Source organism: Elephas maximus, chromosome 1, assembly GCF_024166365.1.
Source record: "Elephas maximus indicus isolate mEleMax1 chromosome 1, mEleMax1 primary haplotype, whole genome shotgun sequence".
In the NCBI taxonomy this organism is placed as follows: domain Eukaryota; kingdom Metazoa; phylum Chordata; class Mammalia; order Proboscidea; family Elephantidae; genus Elephas; species Elephas maximus.
The window spans coordinates 138,102,012-138,125,366 of NC_064819.1; positions in this window are offsets into that span (position 1 = coordinate 138,102,012).

Consider the following 23,355-nt stretch of genomic DNA (forward strand, 5'->3'; position numbering starts at 1 on the left):
CTGCTCTTTGGCAGTAGCTAACACGCACTTCAAGGCTCATATGTGTGTTTACTAACTGAGTTCCTGTGGACATACTACCCTGCACATCAGGAATGTCCCAGAGCAGAAAACACTGCAAGACTGAGGTAAGTTTTTTTCTGCACCAGATAGGTTGAAGTCTGTGCAGACTAGTTTCTGTAGCCATGGCTATAAATCAGATGAGGGCTCCGGGATCTGAGGCTGTTCACAAGATGGCCAGTATGGTCCGAATATATTGTCTGACCTTCTGACTTGCATGTAATTGCTAAGTCAATTCAGTTGTAATTGCTTCAGAATAGAAATGTCCCAAATGGGTTTCTTAGAATATTTAAATAATGACAAGAGTTTTAACACTCCCACCAAAATGTTTTATATTCAAATAACTATAGGAAATAGTTAAACATAGTAGAATGATTTCTTTACTCAAGACGTTCTGATGTTTAATGTGTCGATGAGCTTGTGATTCTCCGAGAAGGTTTTAAAATGATTTGCTTTTGAAAATTTTATTTTATGGAGGAAATTTTTCTTCAGGGATCCTCTAAAAGGACATATTTTCCATAAAGTAAAAATAAAAATAGCTAATCTGTATTGAGCTTCTGATATCTACCTACTGCCGTCCAGTCGATTCCGACTCATAGCGACACTACAGGACAGAGTAGAACTGCCCCAAAGTTCCAAAAGTTCATATTTCAAATTTATTTTTATACATCACAACTTTAAAATATATTTTTCAATATATCAACACATACCACAGTTAAATATAAATTTGCTCTCTCATTCTACCTTTTCGTCTTTCTGAAAACATCTTATTTCTAATTCCAGGGACTACTTTCTTCATATTTACTTTGAAATATTTCTTAGTTGTACTCTTTTACTTACTTTTATAGTTTGAATATTGTTATATTTGTAAACTAAGTCAGGATTTAAGCCCATGAAATTCTCAAGGTATGATGCTTTTAAGGAAATAATGATATTTCAGAAATTTTAATTAACTGAATTTTCCACTCTAAGAAAATGTTGAGTAAATGTCACATGAGGCTGGATTGAAAATCTAGGCCTAAACTGATGTTAGTTTAAAGTAAAATTCCATTATATATCGCTTCACTCCAAGTTTTGTTCTCTGACCTCTGTTACTCTATTCCTGAGATATTCTCATTCCTCCATATGTTTTTGCCAATAAACTTAGAAGGCAATTATGCAGAAAATATTACATTTATTGCATTCATAATAAAAGATAAATTTATGAATGTCCAAACTTCTGTGCTTTGTTATATACTCCAAATTCTATTCATCCAATCCTTTCATCCAAATACACACTAAACATTTATTCAGCACATACTGCCTGACACTATGCTCCAGAATTGCATGTCCAGTGCCAATTTTCTCTTCTGCAAAATAGGACTATTCATATCTTCATCACAAGGTATTATGAAGACTAGCTGAGATGATTTATATACAGTACCAGTAACTGGTATACAGTAAGCACTAAACAAATGTGAGTTGTGTTCCCTAAACTTAGGTGTCAGCAAATTACAGCACATAGGTCAAATCAGGCTCACCTGTTTTTGTAAATAAAGTATTATTGGAACTTAGCCATAATCGTTTGTTATGTATTGTCTATGGCTGCTACAACAGCAGAGCTGAGAAATTGAAAAAGAGACTATATGGTTCGTAAAGTAAAAAAAATTTACTATCTGACCCTTTGCAGAAAAAGTTTTCTAATCCTTACCCTAAAGTGGGTATTTTCCAAATTATCCAGATCTTAGTATCACAGAAAGCACTTTTTATATATCGAGATTTCCAGGTAATACTTATATTCAGCAAGTTTAGAACATGTCCCTAAGGAATTATTATCAGCAAGTTTAGGAAACTTCCCTTAAGGATGACTGTCTAGAGATGAAACTCAAGGTTATGTGGTACCCTGACAGAGGAAAGCTTTTTCAGGGACAAGAAACAGTCTTCTGTAACTCTTAAACCATGCACGTCTATGATCATTTAATCTGACCTTAAGGAAACCCTGAGTAGAACGAAGAAGGACAAAAAATTCACTGAAATGCAAATTTTAATTACCTAGCAGAAATTTCTAAGGATGAGATTTAACATTGGGTATGGAATACTTCCATCCTAGACCAGCTGAAAGTATGAACAAAGGATTCAAATAATAAAATATAGAATACTGTGAAGACTAGAAGACCTGCATTAAGAAGAAAGGAGGAACTAAGCCAAATTGTGAGAGTTGTTAACATTTCAAATTTAGTGCAAAGGTATTCTTGAGAATCCAGGTATTAATAACAAGGAAGAAGGGTAAGTTATACATAATTAAAGAACTAAGTAGAATGAAATTCTGAATTCTGAGATCTTGCCAAGATGTGGCATGTACTGACAGCCAAATGAAGTGGTACCAGTCCCTTTCCTAAAATAACTGAAATAAAAATCAATCCAAGTCCTGAGAGTCATGAAAACACTATGCCTTTGGAGGATATGACAAAAGGACTTACATCCATCTTCCTTTTTGTAAATAAGAACTTAGAAAATAGCATCTCAGAACATAGGACTTACTTGTCATCTAATTGGGAAGAAGAAATTAACCCTAGTTGGCTGGAGATTGTTTGGATGGGAAAGTACTATGAGGACAAGCCATGACTGCTGCTAGGGAAGTTAGTTGTCTTAACCTAGACAAGACTCAGAGGGCCTTTCTAGGAAGATTCTTGATGACAGTAAACTTTCCAGCAACTCTGGGGACAGTGAAGGGTAGATAAAACCCTAAGCTTACGAGTCATACCTAGGGACCACTGAGCCCATGCTCTGCCTTGACCTTGCAGCTCTTTCTCTGAGTTGTTTAGTATAAAACCAAATGTGGGAGCCTTCACTCTAGCTTTTAATGTACTTAAAACCATTCATAGGCCTCAGATACCTTTTTCACACTTGCATTTCTTTCAGAACTTTTCTTGGATCTATTGAGTCTGTTGTGTTAAGTACTCACGCTTTAACTACACAAGGCTTAGTTTAACCTGAAAGAAGTAAATTTTCCTCCTCACACACTATGAACAAGCAGGGTGGGCTCTGTCTGAAAAACTTGTGAAATTTTCTTTCTAATCATGAAAGAATTTTCTTAGCAATGAATTCAACTTTCACTCAACCCCACCTTTCTTCATAAGCAATGCCCAATCATCAAGTGGGTTTCTTTATTTACTTTGCTGTTTAAAAACTTAGCATCTACCAAAGATATTTCAATTTTTAAAGTGAATATGCCTTTTCTCTTTGAATATTTCCAAACTATGTAAATAAAGTAACATGAAAAATAACTTTAAATAGAAATGTAAACTGGGTTCATCACTCAAGTAAGATACTTATACAGTCATAATACACACATACTTACCCTAAGAGACTTTCAAATACTTTGGGAACAACAGCTCCATTTAACTACATAGATTTCAATATTTATAATCAGATAATCCCTGACATATGTCTTTACAGAGACACTAGTATACATAAAAGCTAAATTGTATATCACATACAGGAAACCTTGGTGGCATAGTGGGTAAGAGCTATGGCTGCTAAACAAAAGGATGGCAGTTTGAATTCACCAGGTGCTCCTTGGAAACTGTATGGGGCAGTTCTACTATGTCCTATAGGAATCGACTGAACGGCAGCAGGTTTGGTTTTTGGTTTGTTATATCACATACACATATATTTTTGCCTTTTTCTACTTTGCAGCTGTGAACAGTTAAAGAGACTCAGAATCAGGAAATACCATCAGTAGTGCAATGTGTTCATTTTAAAACACGCCCACAAAAGCTTTGACACTTTTCCCATCAGGGAGTAGTGTGATTTTGTGATTGTTAAAATCAATAGATATGGTGGAAGTGATACTATATGACTTTAGAGGTAAAGGCACTTAAGGTGTTGTAGCTTCTGCCTGGCTATCTTGGGACACTCACTTTTAGGAACTCCAGCTGCCATGTAGGTAGTCAAACTGCTCTGAGACTGCCATGCTGTGAGGAAGACCAAACTTGTATATAAAAGAGACCACAGGGGGCGGAGCCAAGATGGCAGACTAGGCAGACGCTACCTCGGATCCCTCTTACAACAAAGACACGGAAAAACAAGTGAATCGATCACATACATAACAATCTACGAACCCTGAACAACAAACACAGATTTAGAGACGGAGAACGAACTAATACGGGGAAGCAGCGATTGTTTTCAGAGCCTGGAGCCAGCCTACCAGTCAGGTACGGCACAAGCACAGAGAGCTGCTCCACCCCCCTGAACTAATCCCAGGAGGGGGACCAGCCGGTTCCGCGGGCGGCGTGGGACGCAGCCGATAGAAGAAGTCCCCAGGAGGCAGTGACTGGTCTTCGAACGGGTAGAGCAGCGTCCCAGCCAGGGAACCATCCTGCCGGGATTTGGACTGGACGCAGCGGATTTTCTGGAAAAACTAGTTTCCCAGTGATGGCTCGGAGACAACAATACATATCAAACCACTTAAAGAAGCAGACCATGACAGCTTCTCCAACCCCCCAAACAAAAGAATCAAAATCTTTCCCAAATGAAGATACAATCCTGGAATTATCAGATACAGAATATAAAAAACTAATTTACAGAATGCTTCAAGACATCACAAACGAAATAAGGCAAACTGCAGAAAAAGCCAAGGAACACACTGATAATACTGTTGAAGAACTCAAAAAGATTATTCAAGAACATAGTGGAAAAATTAATAAGTTGCAAGAATCCGTAGAGAGACAACATGTAGAAATCCAAAAGATTAACAATAAAATTACAGAATTAGACAATGCAATAGGAAGTCAGAGGAGCAGACTCGAGCAATTAGAATGCAGACTGGGACATCTGGAGGACCAGGGAATAAACACCAACATAGCTGAAAAAAAATCAGATAAAAGAATTTAAAAAAATGAAGAAACCCTAAGAATTATGTGGGACTCTATCAAGAAGGATAACCTGCGGGTGATTGGAGTCCCAGAACAGAGAGGGGGGACAGAAAACACAGAGAAAATAGTTGAAGAACTCCTGACAGAAAACTTCCCTGACATCATGAAAGATGAAAGGATATCTATCCAAGATGCTCATCGAACCCCATTTAAGATTGATCCAAAAAGAAAAACACCAAGACATATTATCATCAAACTCGCCAAAACCAAAGATAAACAGAAAATTTTAAAAGCAGCCAGGGAGAAAAGAAAGGTTTCCTTCAAGGGAGAATCAATAAGAATAAGTTCAGACTACTCAGCAGAAACCATGCAGGCAAGAAGGGAATGGGACAACATATACAGAACACTGAAGGAGAAAAACTGCCAGCCAAGGATCATATATCCAGCAAAACTCTCTCTGAAATATGAAGGTGAAATTAAGATATTTACAGATAAACACAAGTTTAGAGAATTTGCAAAAACCAAACCAAAGCTACAAGAAATACTACAGGATATTGTTTGGTCAGAGAACCAATAATATCAGATATCAGCACAACACAAGGTCACAAAACAGAACATCCTGATATCAACTCAAATAGGGAAATCACAAAAACAAACAAATTAAGATTAATTAAAAAAAAAAATACACATAACAGGGAATCATGGAAGTCAATAGGTAAAAGCTCAAAATAATCAAAAAGAGGGACTAAATACAGGAGGCATTGAACTGCCATATGGAGAGTGATACAAGGCGATATAGAACAATACAAATTAGGTTTTTACTTAGAAAAATAGGGGTAAATAATAAGGTAACCACAAAAAGGTATAACAACTCTATAACTCAAGATAAAAGCCAAGAAAAACGTAACGATTCAACTAACATAAAGTCAAACACTATGAAAATGAGGATCTCACAATTTGCTAAGAAAAAGTCTCAGCACAAAAAAGTATGAGGAAAAATGAAATTGTCAACAACACACATAAAAAGGCGTCAAAATGACAACACTAAACACTTATTTATCTATAATTACGCTGAATGTAAATGGACTAAATGCACCAATAAAGAGACAGAGAGTCACAGATTGGATAAAGAAACATGATCCATCTATATGCTGCCTACAAGAGACACACCTTAGACTTAGAGACACAAACTAAAACTCAAAGGATGGAAAAAAATATATCAAGCAAACAATAAGCAAAAAAGAAGAGGAGTAGCAATATTAATTTCTGACAAAAGAGACTTTAGACTTAAATCCACCACAAAGGATAAAGAAGGACACTATATAATGATAAAAGGGACAATTGATCAGGAAGACATAACCATATTAAATATTTATGCACCCAATGACAGGGCTGCAAGATACATAAATCAAATTTTAACAGAATTGAAAAGTGAGATAGATACCTCCACAATTATAGTAGGATACTTCAACACACCACTTTCGGAGAAGGACAGGACATCCAGTAAGAAGCTCAGTAGAGACACGGAAGATCTAATTACAACAATCAACCAACTTGACCTCATTGACTTATACGGAACTCTCCACCCAACTGCTGCAAAGTATACTTTTTTTTCTAGCGCACATGGAACATTCTCTAGAATAGATCACATATTAGGTCATAAAACAAACCTCTGCAGAGTCCAAAACATTGAAATATTACAAAGCATCTTCTCAGACCACAAGGCAATAAAACTAGAGATCAATAACAGAAAAACTAGGGAAAAGAAATCAAATACTTGGAAAATGAACAATACCCTCCTGAAAAAAGACTGGGTTATAGAAGACATCAAGGAGGGAATAAGGAAATTCATAGAAAGCAACGAGAATGAAAATACTTCCTATCAAAACCTCTGGGACACAGCAAAAGCAGTGCTCAGAGGCCAATTTATATCCATAAATGCACACATACAAAAAGAAGAAAGAGCCAAAATCAGAGAACTGTCCCTACAACTTGAACAAATAGAAAGTGAGCAACAAAAGAATCCATCAGGCACCAGAAGAAAACAAATAATAAAAATTAGAGCTGAACTAAATGAATTAGAGAACAGAAAAACAATTGAAAGAATTAACAAAGCCAAAAGCTGGTTCTTTGAAAAAATTAACAAAATTGATAAACCATTGGCTAGACTGACTAAAGAAATACAGGAAAGGAAACAAACAACCCGAATAAGAAATGAGAAGGACCACATCACAACAGACCCAACTGAAATTAAAAGAATCATTTCAGATTATTATGAAAAATTGTACTCTAACAAATTTGAAAACCTAGAAGAAATGGATGAATTCCTGGAAAAACACTACCTACCTAAACTAACACATTCAGAAGTAGAACAACTAAATAGACCCATAAAAAAAAAGAGATTGAAACGGTAATCAAAAAACTCCCAACAAAAAAAAGCCCTGGCCCGGATGGCTTCACTGCAGACTTCTACCAAACTTTCAGAGAAGAGTTAACACCACTACTTCTGAAGGTATTCCAAAGCATAGAAAATGACGGAATACTATGCAACTCATTCTATGAAGCCACCATCTCCCTGATACCAAAACCAGGTAAAGACATTACAAAAAAAGAAAATTATAGACCTATATCCCTCATGAACATAGATGCAAAAATCCTCAACAAAATTCTAGCCAATAGAATCCAACAACACATCAAAAAAATAATTCACCCTGATCAAGTGGGATTTATACCAGCTATGCAAGGCTGGTTTAATATCAGAAAAACCATTAATGTAATCCATCACATAAATAAAACAAAAGACATAAACCACATGATCTTATCAATTGATGCAGAAAAGGCATTTGACAAAGTCCAACACCCATTTATGATAAAAACTCTCACCAAAATAGGAATTGAAGGAAAATTCCTCCACATAATGAAGGGCATCTATGCAAAGCCAACAGCCAGCATCACTCTAAATGGAGAGAACCTGAAAGCATTTCCCTTGAGAACGGGAACCAGACAAGGATGCCCTTTATCACCGCTCTTATTCAACATCGTGCTAGAAGTCCTAGCCAGGGCAATTAGGCTAGATAAAGAAATAAAAGGTATCCGGATTGGCAAGGAAGAAGTAAAGTTATCACTATTTGCAGATGACATGATTATATACACAGAAAACCCTAAGGAATCCTCCAGAAAACTACTGAAACTAATAGAAGAGTTTGGCAGAGTCTCAGGTTATAAAATAAACATACAAAAATCACTTGGATTCCTCTACATCAACAAAAAGAACACCGAAGAGGAAATAACCAAATCAATACCATTCACAGTAGCCCCCAAGAAGATAAGATACTTAGGAATAAATCTTACCAAGGATGTAAAAGACCTATACAAAGAAAACTACAAAGCTCTACTACAAGAAATTCAAAAGGACATACTTAAGTGGAAAAACATACCTTGCTCATGGATAGGAAGACTTAACATAGTAAAAATGTCTATTCTACCAAAAGCCATCTATACATTTAACGCACTTCCGATCCAAATTCCAATGTCATATTTTAACGGGATAGAGAAACAAATCACCAATTTCATATGGAAGGGAAAGAAGCCCCGGATAAGCAAAGCATTACTGAAAAAGAAGAAAGTGGGAGGCCTCACTCTACCTGATTTCAGAACCTATTATACAGCCACAGTAGTCAAAACAGCCCGGTACTGGTACAACAACAGGCACATAGAACAATGGAACAGAACTGAGACCCAGACATAGATCCATCCACGTATGAGCAGCTGATATTTGACAAAGGACCAGTGTCAATTAATTGGGGAAAAGAAAGCCTTTTTAACAAATGGTGCTGGCATAACTGGATATTCATTTGCAAAAAAATGAAACAGGACCCATACCTCACACCATGCACAAAAACTAACTCCAAGTGGATCAAAGACCTAAACATAAAGACTAAAACGATAAAGATCATGGAAGAAAAAATTGGGACAACCCTAGGAGCCCTAATACAAGGCATAAACAGAATACAAAACATTACCAAAAATGATGAAGAGAAACCCGATAACTGGGAGCTCCTAAAAATCAAACACCTATGCTCATCTAAAGACTTCACCAAAAGAGTAAAAAGACCACCTACAGACTGGGAAAGAATTTTCAGCTATGACATCTCAGACCAGCGCCTGATCTCTAAAATCTACATGATTCTGTCAAAACTCAACCACAAAAAGACAAACAACCCAATCAAGAAGTGGGCAAAGGATATGAACACACATTTCACTAAAGAAGATATTCAGGCAGCCAACAGATACATGAGAAAATGCTCACGATCATTAGCCATTAGAGAAATGCAAATTAAAACTACGATGAGATTCCATCTCACACCAGCAAGGCTGGCATTAATCCAAAAAACACAAAATAATAAATGTTGGAGAGGCTGCGGAGAGATTGGAACTCTCATACACTGCTGGTGGGAATGTAAAATGGTACAATCACTTTGGAAATCTATCTGGTGTTATCTTAAACAGTTAGAAATAGAACTACCATACAGCCCAGAAATCCCACTCCTGGGAATATACCCTAGAGATACAAGAGCCTTCATACAAACAGATATATGCACACCCATGTTTATTGCAGCTCTGTTTACAATAGCAAAAAGTTGGAAGCAACCAAGGTGTCCATCAACGGATGAATGGGTAAATAAATTGTGGTATATTCACACAATGGAATACTGCACATCGATAAAGAACAGTGATGAATCTGTGAAACATTTCATAACATGGAGGAACCTGGAAGGCATTATGCTGAGCGAAATTAGTCAGAGGCAAAAGGACAAATATTGTATAAGACCACTATTATAAGATCTTGAGTAATAGTAAACCTGAGAAGAACACATACTTTTGGGGTTACGAGGTGGGGAGGGAGGGAGGGTGGGAGAGGGTTTTTTATTGATTAATCAGTAGATAAGAACTGCTTTAGGTGAAGGGAAAGACAACACTCAATACATGGAAGGTCAGCTCATTTGGACTGGACCAAAAGCAAAGAAGTTTCCAGGATAAAATGAATGCTTCGAAGGTCAGCGGAGCAAGGGCGGGGGTCTGGGGAACATGGTTTGTGGGGACTTCTAAGTCAATTGGCAAAATAATTCTATGATGAAATCATTCTGCATCCCACTTTGAAATGTGGCGTCTGGGGTCTTAAATGCTAACAAGCGGCCATCTAAGATGCAGCAATTGGTCTCAACCCACCTGGAGCAGAGGAAAATGAAGAACACCAAGGCCACACGACAACTAAGAGCCCAAGAGACAGAAAGGGCCACATGAACCAGAGACCTACATCATCCTGAGACCAGAAGAACTAGTTGGTGCCCGGCCACAATCGATGACTGCCCTGACAGGGAGCACAGCAGTGGACCCCTGAGGGAGCAGGAGATCAGTGGGATGCAGACCCCAAATTCTCATAAAAAGACCAAACTTAATGGTCTGACTGAGACTAGAGGAATCCCGGCGGCCATGCTCCCCAGACCTTCTGTTGGCACAGGACAGGAACCATCCCCGAAGACAACTCATCAGACATGAAAGGGACTGGTCAGCGGGTGGGAGAGAGACGCTGATGAAGAGTGAGCTAATTATATCAGGTGGACACTTGAGATTGTGTTGGCAACTCTTGTCTGGAGGGGGGATGGGAGGATAGAGAGAGAGAGAAGCCGGCAAAATTGTCCCGAAAGGAGAGACTGAAAGGGCTGACTCAAGAAGGGGAGAGCAAGTGGGAGTAGGGAGTGAGATGTATGTAAACTTATATGTGACAGACTGATTGGATTTGTAAACGTTCACTTGAAGCTTAATAAAAGTTAATAAAAAAAAAATAACAAAGTAGCAACAAGAGTTCACGAATGGATTAGGCTGCTGACCATTATTCTCTTTTAAATCTGTCTGTATGGGACCAAATTGACAACAGCAACTCAAAAGATAGGTAGCTTAGGGGACAGTGTGTTTATGTTAATGGGGGAGGAAAAAGTCAGAAAAAGGGGCTGAGAATGGTTGTACAATTCGAAGAATGTAATCAATGTCACTGAATTGTACATGTAGAAACTTGAACTGGTATATGCTCTTGTTCTGTATAGTCTCAACAACAAAATAAACTATTTTTTAAAAAAGTGAAAAAAAAAAAAGAGACCACATAAAGAGAGAGAAAGAGATGTCTGGCAAACTCTTTGTTGATACCATTTCCTGTTGTTCTAGCTCCACTCACCATCTCATCAGACTACAACTGTTTGAAGGACTGCAATCCAAAATCACTGGCTAAGCTCTGTCCAAATTGACACACAGATGCTGTGAGAAATAGTAAACTCTTTATGCTTTAAGCTGAGAAGTTGTGGGGAATTTATTCATAGTAGCTGATAACTGAAACACTAAGATTAATTTGTGTTTTTTGTTACTTCTAGGAGTAGAAGACACTTTGGGTACAGAGAACCTCCATTTGCCTTTATTTCATGGTGATAGTGGCCACTGGTGGTAATGAATCTCTTTAGGGACTTAGAGCCTTAGAGAATAGAGTGATGCTGAAGGTTGACAATGCCTCTCTAAAAACTCCTTTATGTCCAGAACTTGTAATGGGGCCATTCATAGACTTTCAATGAATCTCTAGAGATGAGGCTAAATTAAGCTCTCTGCCCACCATGGCAAAAAAAAAAAAAAAAAAAAAGTGTTGATTTATAATTGTGGCAGAACTAGATCCAGTTGAGCTGGCTCAATACACTCAGACTTTTGATAGACTTGGGTTCACATTTTGGCTCCACGATTTAAAGACCAAAATGGATGAGAGAAGAGACTCTGAAACTTGGTCTTGATTGTCAAGTAGTAAAGTGAATGGAAGAAATTATGAAGTAAAAGAGCTGAACAAAAGGTTCCAAAAGGGGGCTCGAGAAAACAAAGTATTGTAACAACATGTGCAAAGACCTGGAGCTAGAAAACCGAAAGAGAACATGCTCTACATTCCTCAAGCTGAAAGAACTGAATAAAAAATTCAAGCCTTGAGTTGCTATAGTGAAGGATCCTATGGGCAAAATATGCAGGAAGCATCAAAAGATGGAAGAAATTCATGGCGTAACTGTACCAAAAATAATTGGTTGACGTTCAGTCATTTCAGGAGGTAGCGTATGACCAAGAACCAATGGTACTGAAGGAAGAAGTCCAAGCCGCACTGAAGACATTGATGAAAAACGGGGCTCCAGTAATTAACAGAATACTAACTGAGAAGTTTCAACAAATGAATGCAGCACTGGAAGTCTATGCCAAGAAACTTGGAAGACAGCTACCTGGCCAAATGACAGGAAGAGATCCATATTATGCCTATTCCAAAGAAAAGTGATCCAAATGGATGCAGAAATTATCAAAAATATCATTAATATCACACTCAAGTAAACCTTTGTGGAAGATCATTCAAAAGCAGTTGTGGCATTTATGCTAGATTCAGAAGAAACACAGAACCAGGGATATCATTGCTGATGTCAGATGGATCCCGGCTGAAAGCAGAGAATACTAGAAAGATGGATCCTGGCTGAAAGCAGAGAGTACTAGAAAGATATTTACCTGTGTTTTATTGACTTATTGCAAAGGCATTGGACTGCGTGATCATAACAAATTATAGATAGTATTACAAAGAGTGGGAATTCCGGAACACTTAATTGTGCTCATGAGGAACCTGTACATGGATCAAGAGGAAGTTGTTTGAACAGAACAAAGGAATACTGCATGGTTTAAAGTCAGAAAAGGTGTGTGTCAGGGTTGTATCTTTTCACCATACTTATTCAACCTGTATGCTGAGCAAATTATCCAAGAAGTTGGACTATATGAAGAACTAGGCATTGGGATTGGAGGAAGACTCATTAACTACCTGCATTATGCAGATGAGATGACACAACCTTGCTCACTGAAAGCAAAGAGGACTTGAAGCACTTACTGGTGAAGATCAAAGACTACAGCCTTCAGTATGGAATATGCCTCAACATAAACCAAAAAAAATAAAACAAAACAAACAAGCCTGTTGTCTTCAAGTTGATTCCTATTCATAGCGACCCTATAAGACAGACAGTAGAACTGCCCCATAGGGTTTTCAGTGGCTTTGAGCTGCCGACATTTTGGTTAGCAGCCTTAACTATTGTGCCACTGTGGCTCCCCTCAACCTAAAGAAAAAAAAAATCCTCACAACGAGACCAATAAACACATCATGATAAATGGAGAAAGGATTGAAGTTGTCAAGGATTTCATTTTACTTGGCTGTACAATCAACACCCATGGAATCAGCAGTCGAGAAATCAAACAACACACTGCATTGGGCAAATCAAAGACCTCTTTAAAACGTTAAAAAGGAAAGGTGTCACTTTAAAGACTAAGGTGTACCTGTCCTGAGCTGTAGTGTTTTCAATCCCCTTATATGCTTGCAAAAGCTGGGAAATGAACAAGGAAGATGGAAGAATAATCGACACATTTCAATCATGGTGCTGGCAAGAATATTGAATATAGCGTGGACTGCCAAAAGAACGAAAAAAATCTGTCTTGGAAGAAGCACAGCCAGAATGCTCCTTAGAAGCAAGAATGGAGAGACTTCATCTCACATACATTGGACATGTTATTAGAAGGCATCAGTCCTGAGAAGGACATCAGTCCCTGGAGAAGGACAAAGTAGAAGGTCAGCAAAAAAGAGGAAGACCCTCAAGGAGATGGATTGAAACAGTGGCTGCAGCAATGGACTCAAATGTAACAACAATCATAAGGATGGCGCAGGATGGGGCGATGTTTCATTCTGATGTACATAAGGGGTCTCTTAGTCGGAACCAGCACCTAACAACAACAATCTATTAGTTATTTGTGTATGAATATGTTGCCTTCTACAGGATTAATTTCATCCAACTGCTTAGAATGAAGTTTAAAACTAGGAGCAAGTGCTTGTGCCCAAAACAGGGGATTTAGGAGAGGATAATAAGCATGGGCATAGGCTGGAGGTTGGATTGGAGGGTTTTAAATGGGATGCTGATGAGTAATTTACATTAAGCAGTTACACAGTTAAATATAAAATTTATAAAATTGCACAGCATGTATTTACTTTCTTGAAATATTACTCTAATTTTTATATCACAATCCTGTATATTAAAACATGTTATTTGAATATTTATATTGGCCTTTTAATAGTTACAATTTTATAACTTAGGGTAGATTTGAGAGCCGTCCTTGCCTGAGGAAGCCTAGTTGATTGATTCTCAACACCATAAACCCGACTGCAAAAAGCTGTTCATGTCTGAATCATCAAATAATTGTTGGCTAACTATTTAAACCAGTGTTTATAAGAAGTTCAGCATCGATACCACCTGGAATACTTGTTCAAAATCAAGATTTCTGGGCCCCACTGCAAACCTACCAAATACGAATCCATGGGATGAGGACTCTGATAGCTGCATTGTCAAAAGCTTCCAAGGTAGCTTCAAGAAACACTGTTGGAAAAGAGCAGCTGTCCCATTAGAAGTATTTGTCATATCAGTTTCACCTTAGGCCTGCATTTCTTGTTATATTTGTGTCTCCACGGTAACCTCCTTTTTCTGGAATTGGCCCCTCCTACGTCTCCAATCTTTCCTCCTTCTTACCTCTCATTTTACCTACCAGAAGCCTTTCCTCCTACTTTATGGAGAAGTAGAAGTAATTGAAATGGACTCCCTGTGTATTCTTCTTTTCACGTGTCCCTCAGAACTGCCTAAGGCTCAGTCCGGCTGAGAGCTGGACATCTGTGTTCTACATGTGATTCTGTCACTACACGTCTGGGGCTGAGGTCAATTACTTTAATTCCCCCCAGGTTTCATTTTCCTCTTTTGTAAAATGTGGGCATCTACCATGGATCTGGCAACCAAGGTCTGAATTCTTTAGGCTGTGATGAAAAGCTCTCAATGACTTGTCCTCATGTTCTCTTTCCAACCTTATTTCCTTTATACAAGTCTCACCCTAGTTGCCCCCAGTCCTAGTCTTGCACTTTCTATTTAATTGCTGACAGTAAACCACAACAAGTATACTTTTGCTTATCCTCTGCTTGGAATACCTTCCCCTCCCTTTGTTTCTTTGTTTAGTTAAATCCCACCACCACACACAAACCCACAAAGCATAGAACCCTATCTATAACTCCCGTAGAGAACTTATCCACATTATAACTTATCTGCCTAAAGAGATCTGTCTTCATAGGGCAAGCATTAGATCTTATTCATCCAGCTATCCCCACTGATTAGAACAGCGAGCACTTGTCCAGAGCACATGTACTGCATAATACTGACAGTCTTGTCCAGTGCTAACATTTTATAAATTTTGACCAGCTAACAGATATCTAAATTGTGGCCATCCTTATGACCTTCTAAGATAAAAAATAAAAATAAAAAATACTTATTGCCATTGTGTTGATTCCGACTCAGTGACCCAGATACAGTCCTGTTAATTCTTACCTCTAAGTGTCAATGACCGTTACACATGTAAAGAAGAGCCTGTGTAGTGTTAGATGGACCTAGGTTTGAGTACCAATTTGACCACTGCCAAGCTATGTGAACTCGGGCAGAATTTTCCAGCAGTCTGAACCTCAGTTCCCACATCTTTAAAACGGAACTTTTCTGAATAGTCTTTACCTCAGAAGAAAATGCAAATTAAGCACCTAGTGCAACGTCTAGCACATGATTGTCACACGTCATTGAATTTAAGATACCAACAATTAAATGCTGCCACTTAAACGAGGACACAATATTTTTTAAATCACTTAAAATTTTTATTTTATACATACTGAAAGAGGTATCTTAAATTTCTACACCTACTTAAACATAGATTTTTTTTAATATCATGTACCACTCTTTTTCAAAATAAAGAGGAAAATATAAATAAGATAATTTGGTTATGGTATTTATAATCTTCTGAATCACTGCTAGAATCAGATTAGTTGATTTTGGTATTTTTCCACATAATATTCTGTTCAGTGTCATGATTGTTGGTTGTACAACATTTCTTAAAAGACTTCTCCACCATTGTCTCCAGGGTATTAGCTGAAGTTTATAACACTCATTGCACATATTCTAATAATGGCCCTTTCTTGATCTTTAAAAAAATTCGGGTAAAGCAACTTTGTCATGTCTATCATCTGGGTAAAACCAATTGTAAGACAACACTGAAAAGCACATTCTGCCTTCAGAGATGTGTAAATGTGAAAAGAAAAAGTGCATTTTAGAACTGATGAAATTTGGCAGTGCTCAGTAATTATTCTTGTCATTGTATTCATGATGATGATGATGAATATTAGCTGGAATATTTGTCCTTGTGCCTGATGTTTGTGTGTCTGAAATTGTATAGCTGACGAGTTAGAGCATTTATGAAGGGGCTAAAAGGTCTATATAAAATGAACACAAAAGTCATTGGTGTGAGGTGTCACCTGATAAGGCTTTTATTTCCATACCTGATGTTGACCAACTTTTTATTGTATTAATAATGCCATTAAAGTTTCTGTTCTGATGCTATACATAATAAACACCTCACTCTCAGCATTAACACTGAAATCGAGTGCTTATTATCACTGTTTTTCAGCTGGTAATGGCAGAATTCTTATGAGTAAAGTTTTCACAGAAAAAAAATCCCAAATCTAGAATTCCCATATTTCAGGACTCCCAGCCTCTGGATATGATCTCTTCCATTCTACTTTCGGCTATTCTTTTTCTGCAAACTCCCTACATTTAAAAATAACTGATTCTTTCCTAAAGCAAAAACAGACTAAAATGGAGTGTCCAGACCATTAAGATGAAAGCCATTTAGGCCTATTCACTTTTCAGCAACTGGTTAGCATTCCTGTACAAATATTCTGTATTTATTTTGAAGCTTGTTCAGTTAATATCATTGTTCTTCTATTTCCTACATATGAGGTACTTGTGCCAGTGCAATTAAATCATGCATTTTCCAGATGGCAAAACTCTCTGAAGAAAGCATTGTGGTAGCAGATCTGGCCAGCAGACTCCACCAACTCTTCCTTCTGCAGCTCCACAGGGAATAAATTAGATTAGGCATGGCCTCCAGGAATGCAGTCAAGGACAAATTTCTCCTTTAATTCCACAAAAACAACAACTCAGAAGAGGAGTACACTGCAGAAATTCTGACTTCAACTGCTTTTCACTGAAAGCTTTTAATGGTCTAGAGTATCTGACGTGGCCAGTAGCAATCCAAAAGCAAGCTCTAATTTTTTTTTTTTTTTTCCAAAATCTCTAGCAGGTTCTTACATTTTTTTACTGAACGTACATTATCTACATTTATTTTGAAATGTCATTCCTGGCTAGTAATCCCTCTACTTCCTTGTTTCTGGACTATAGCATGGTCATGTGGTCTTATTTTATTATTTGCTAGTCTAGAAATCAGGTTATAAACGTTTACATGGTAGCTAAAATTTCTTGAATCATTACAAAAAAAAAAATTAAAAAAAATCATGACAAGGATACAAAAATAAAAATATTTCATTGTTCCCTTATATTGCCTACATTTTTCACATTTGGGAATTTAACACTGTGTTGGTCTATGAGAAAAGGAAACCAGCACAGGGAGCCAGAGCCATAGTTCTGGGTAATCCCTGGCAGATAGGCAGCTCAAGTTGATGATTAGATTACATCCTAAAATGGGGTTGCAGGCAGCTGCCTCATTCATGCTTGGACCCATGTATTCATTCACTCTTTCTTTTATTTTGGAAGGAGAACCTACTATGATAGGCCCTGAGAATGAAAAGAGAAAACTACAACACACTTTTTGATTGCTGGGGGGGACGAAAAATATGAAATCAAGGAAGAACAATGAAGTGTGGCAGATATTAAGAAGGAAGAAACAGGATATCTGAGAGTGTGATGGAGAGAATAACCAATTCTTTCCAGAAGAATCATGAAAAGCTGAAAAAGTAGATAATGAGCCAATGTTTCCCAAGCACCTAGCTCAGGAAATCCATTCCAGGCTGGAGGATGGTATGGATGAGAGTGAGGGCAGGGGTCAGAGGATTTAAGCAGATGCCCAAAGGCATGACACTTCCCTACATGCTCCTAAACTGCAAACATTTGCTTACATTAATTCTAGTGAGAGGATTTATCCCAAAATAAGGATAGATCTTGAAGTACTTTTCTGTACTTAAAGTACGTTCTGTACTTTAGGGCATTTTCTGTTGTGAACTCTAGGAAGAGTTTGTTGTTTGGAATTTGTAATGCACATACCAATAATGGTTAGGTTCCCAGTCTTCTCCCAAAAAGGGCTCTTTTACCATTAAAATGCTGGGTTATGGTGAGAACACTGTGAAATTATGCTTTAAGTCCTGAAAGCAAAGAATGAGTAATATAGGAATGATTTAAAAAAAAAAAAAAAAGGTTTAATTTCACTATTCTTTTCAGCTACTTTGCAGTTTGTTTTCCTCCCCTGGACATCACTGGTGCCTTTGCTGCCTCTATGTTTATTCCTCCATAAACCTTGACAACTGAGCTTCTGCTTTTGCCATTTTTTTCCTAGGCCCAGAATGGACCCCTTTCAAGCTGCCCATAAGTGCCCATTCACCTTACTTTCTGCAGCACCTCGAAACATTCTATTCCAGTCCCAGGGCTTCTTGCTGAGGGAAAACCTACATGTTGCCACTCCATCTGTCCTCCAGAATTACTTTCTGTATAAACTTCCATTTCTTGAGTACAATTTGATTATAGCCCTAGCAGAAAAGCAACCTAACCCTGTAAATCTCCAAGAAGTGTTTGTACTTATAACTCAAATGAATTGATGAGATTATACTCAATAGTGTAAACTGAAGGGAATATATTTACATTTTAGGAAGAGCCATACTTGTTAATTGGTGAATCAATAACATTCAGGCCCTCTGGCTGTGCCTTGAACACTAAGTTTTCTGAGCTTATCTTCACCTAACATTTTGGAACTCTCAAATTCTCTAAAACTTCAAAGAATTTTGCACAGAATCGCCTATGACAGCAACAGCAGGGGCTGAACTGAATTTTAAAAGGCACTGGGGTAGAGTCAGAGTGGGAAAGATAGACAAAAGAGGGAAGAGATTATAAAAACCTTAGTTTCAATAAATATATAATCTTGCCTCAGAAGAAATAATAATATTGGAAACCACATTTAAGTTTAAGCACTTATAAAATTTCTGGAACATTGAATATGCAATTATTATGATCTAGGGTAGTGAAAATGTAGGAAATTGTACATTAATTCACACATTTTAACATTTTTCATGCTTATTTTTTAAATGTTCATTCCCTTTTTCTTCAAATTACATATGGCATAGCATCCAAAATCCAGACTAATATTTTTTACTAAAGCTTAAAAAAGCCAGATTTCAGTGAGATCTCTTATTTTAACAAGCAATTTCTGTTTCATAAAAATATTTATTGTTTCTCTGTGTTGCACTGTAATGTTTTATATTAATGGGAAAGAGAACTAATATGTGCTTCTAAACAGTAAGTTCCTAAAATGGAATACTAGTTATTTGCAGTCAGTAAACTATTGCAGAAGATTAAAAAAACACATGGAGAATTTTTAAATTATAAACTATTCCAAAAATCACGATTGAATAGAAGAGGTCTTAATAGAGTAATAAAGACTGTCATTTGCTTAAAGAGCTAAAACATATTTATAAATGAAAACCAATTATTTTCCAAATATTTATTAAACACCTTTATATAATACTTGCTTACAACAAATAAGTGCCAAGATAATTAATCATATTTGTTTGTTGGCTTGATAGGAATTTTACTTATTTTATTTAAGCTTATTTCAATTCATTTTAAACCATAAGAAATGTCTTCTAAAATCAATGTACACCTTCTAATTTTGCTGTTCTCTCTCTTTTCTTTACAGGAAAGACTGCGTTATCTGAGGTTAGAAATATGAGGTCCACTCTATTTCTTTCCATCTCTTTGAATCTCAGACAATAAATGAAGCTATTCTTCATAGTGCAGAGCTTCACTGATCTGTATATAACATGAGAGCACGATGAACTTCAAATGCTTGCATTCTTGAGATAATTAAAGCAGGCGTATAGTGGCCAATCTCACTTCATGAATTAAAGTTCTTTGGAACTTTGGCAGCACCTCATTTTTGTTAAACTGAGATAACTCTCCATGGATGGTGATGAATCTTAGTGAGACTCAGTGAACATTGTCATCTCTTGATATCTATTAAGAGAGCAGTATATACCTAATACCTAGTCCCAGACAGAGATTCCATCTTAAATAATCCACAGGTAAACTAGAGTGTAAGGAAGGACAGAATGAGAATGTCCTGTACAAGGAAGTCACTCTTTCTTGCCTTCCAACTAGCCAAGTTAAAACTAGACTGTATACTTATAATTTCCCAGATTCTGTATTACTACTCTTATTTCTTGGCAATTTTCTGGAAATCCAGTGATTTTGCCCTTGTCGTTGTTGTCGTTGGGTGCCATCAAGTTGATTCCGACTTGTAGTGATCCTATGCACAACAGAACGAAACACTGCTCGGTCCTGCACCATCTTTACAACCGTTTTTATGCTTGAGCTCATTGTTGCTCATTTTGATCTTAGTGGAACAAAAACAACCCAGCCTTGGAGCTGAGTCCTGGGTTTGAATTCAGACTCTGAAATTTATTGCAGGTTACCTAACTTCACTTTAGCTTTGATAGCATCATGTGTAAAATATGATTAAAATATCTTTCTTTCAGGGTTGTCATGAGTAGTTTTTAGCCCCATGCCTGGCTTACAATAAAGATTTGATAAATCAATAGTAGCAGCTGCAGGGGTATCAGTTGCGGGAATTAGTTTTACTAACAGTAGTACTAGTAGTAGTAGTTGGTAGTAATTAGCCCCAGTATTATTAGTAGTATGGATTGGAGAGAAAATAAAATATGGTTGCTATGAGTGAGAACCAACTCAATGACACCTAACAACAACAGTAATATAAAAGAGTGATTCAGAAAGCTCCGCAGTTATTATGGTCCATGTCTCGGAAAAATGGGATTGAATATGAATGAAAGTTAGAAGAGATTTGAGAAGAAAATGTAGAAAAATTATAGTTTAGAAAAAAGAGTTACTCTTTTGAAAAGTGTCAGCTGGGCAGGTTGTACAGCACATCTACACGGAGTTATCTTAAAGTGGGAAAATCCACAAGTACTATGTTTTGGTATATTTGTTCTGCTGGAACTCATGCCTGCCCTGATGGCATTTTGACATTCCATAGATAGGTAAGTAAAGGAATACAGAAGACCTTTAGCAACCAGGAATGAGTATTCAAAAAATTCTTCAGGTGAGACAAGATGAGATACTATCAAGAGTTGAACAATTTTTGTTTGACACTGAGAACCCCAAATGCATATCTGTAGGTACAAGAGTTAGAAGTATAGCTACCTCCACCCTTAAGAAATCCATCAGGTATGTTATCTGGTCTAGGTACTCTACCCTTGATTCTCAGTACTTTGGCAGTTGTATAACGTGATCACTTCCCTGTTGAAATTTGATATGTGATCACTCCCATGATGGAATCTGCTGAGTGGTACCGGTGGGGGTGGGGCCTGTGGTGGCTCACCGCCTCCTCAGCCCCCATCTATCTGCTGTCTGTGGCCTACTTTCTTCCTGCTCGCCTTTCCAAGACTTTTGGCTTGTTCTGGATCCTGCAGCTGCCTCTTGTTCTTCTTCTGACCTCCAGCTCTTGGGACTTGAGTTAGCAGCTTACCTGCCGATCTTGGGATTCATCTGTCTTCACAGCCTGCGAGCAAGAGTCCTACTCTCCGACCTACAGATCTTGGGTTCACCAGCCCCTGCAGCTATGTGAATCAGAAGAAGGCTTGCGGCCTTACCTGCTGATCCTGGGATCTGTCAACCTTCACAGCCTGTGAGCAATAGCCCTACTCTTCGACCTGCCAATCTTGGGTTCACCAGCCCCTGCAGCTACGTGAATCAGGAGCAGCCTGTACCCTGATCCATGGACTTGGGACGTTCCAACCTCTACAATCGTGTGAGCTGTTCCCTTGATATAAATCTCTCTGTATAAAGAGAAACCCTGATGGTGTAGTGGTTAACCAAAAGATTGGCACTTCAAATTCACCAGGCGCTCCTTGGAAACTCTATGGGGCAGTTCTACTCTGTCCTATAGGGCTGCTATGAGTTGTAATCAACTCAATGACAACGGGTTTGGTTTGGGGGTTTTATATATATACACACACACATATTTATTTATTTGTTTATTTATTTATATGCTTTACTGATTTTACGTCTATGGAGAACCCAACCTAAGACAGATGGTAAGGATAAAACATTGGAAAACTCAATTGAATATGGTTGACTCTAATGACACTAATAGAAATATAACTATATAGAAAGTATTCTGATAACCACTGCAAATTGTTGTTCATACTTCCAAGCAGTTTGAATAGAAAACTCAGAAGAATTTGACTATTGGTTAGTTTAATTTATTGCAGGTGGAGTCCTGGTGGTGCAGTGGTTATCCATTTGGCTGCTAAGCAAAAGATCACAGTTTGAATCCATCAGCCGCTTCTTAGAAACTCTATCGGGCAGTTCTACTCTGTCCTATAGGGTTGCTATGAGTAGGAATCAACAAAGAGTTTTAACTTATTGTAGGTAAGCATCCCTCTCTAGATACAGTCTCTCACTCTCATTTATTAAAAAATTATCTGTTCCAACAATATCAGTCAATTAAATTGGAAGCTGTGAATTTTTAATCATATCCTGTACAGTATTGGATCTGTTAAGAAAGAATATAACATAATTTCACGCTGTATTACTGTTTTACCACCATCAGCATTGTCCTAATTTGAAAAGGAAACAGGATATAATTTTGTAAAATTTGTAGTCTTAACTTTTCAGTTAACCTTCCCCCTTCTATTTTCAATCTTTCCTCTACTCTGACTTATTTCATCTACACATATAGACACACATACATGTTGTTGTTATTAGTGCCTTCAAGTTGGTCCCAGCTCATAGCGACCCTTTGTACAACAGAACAAAACACTGCCTGATCCTGTGCCAGCCTCATGATCATTGTTATGCTTGAGCCCATTGTTGCAGCCACTGTGTCGATTCATCTCTTTAAGAGTCTTCCTCTTTTTCCCTGACCCTCTACTTTACCAGGCATAATGTCCTTCTCCAGGGACTGATCCTTCCTGATAACATGTCTGAAGTATGTGAGACAAATTCTTGCCATCCTCGCTTGTAAGGAGCTTTCTGGTTGTACTTCTTCTAAGACAGATTTGTTCCTTCCTTTGGCAGTCCACTGTATAGTCAACATTCTTCATGAACACCATAACTCAAAGACATCAGTTCTTCCTTGATCTTCCTTATTCATTGCCCAGCTTTCACGTGCATATGAAGCAATTGAAAATACCATGGCTTGGGTCAAGCACATCTTAGTCCTTAAAGTGACATCTTTGCTTTTTAAC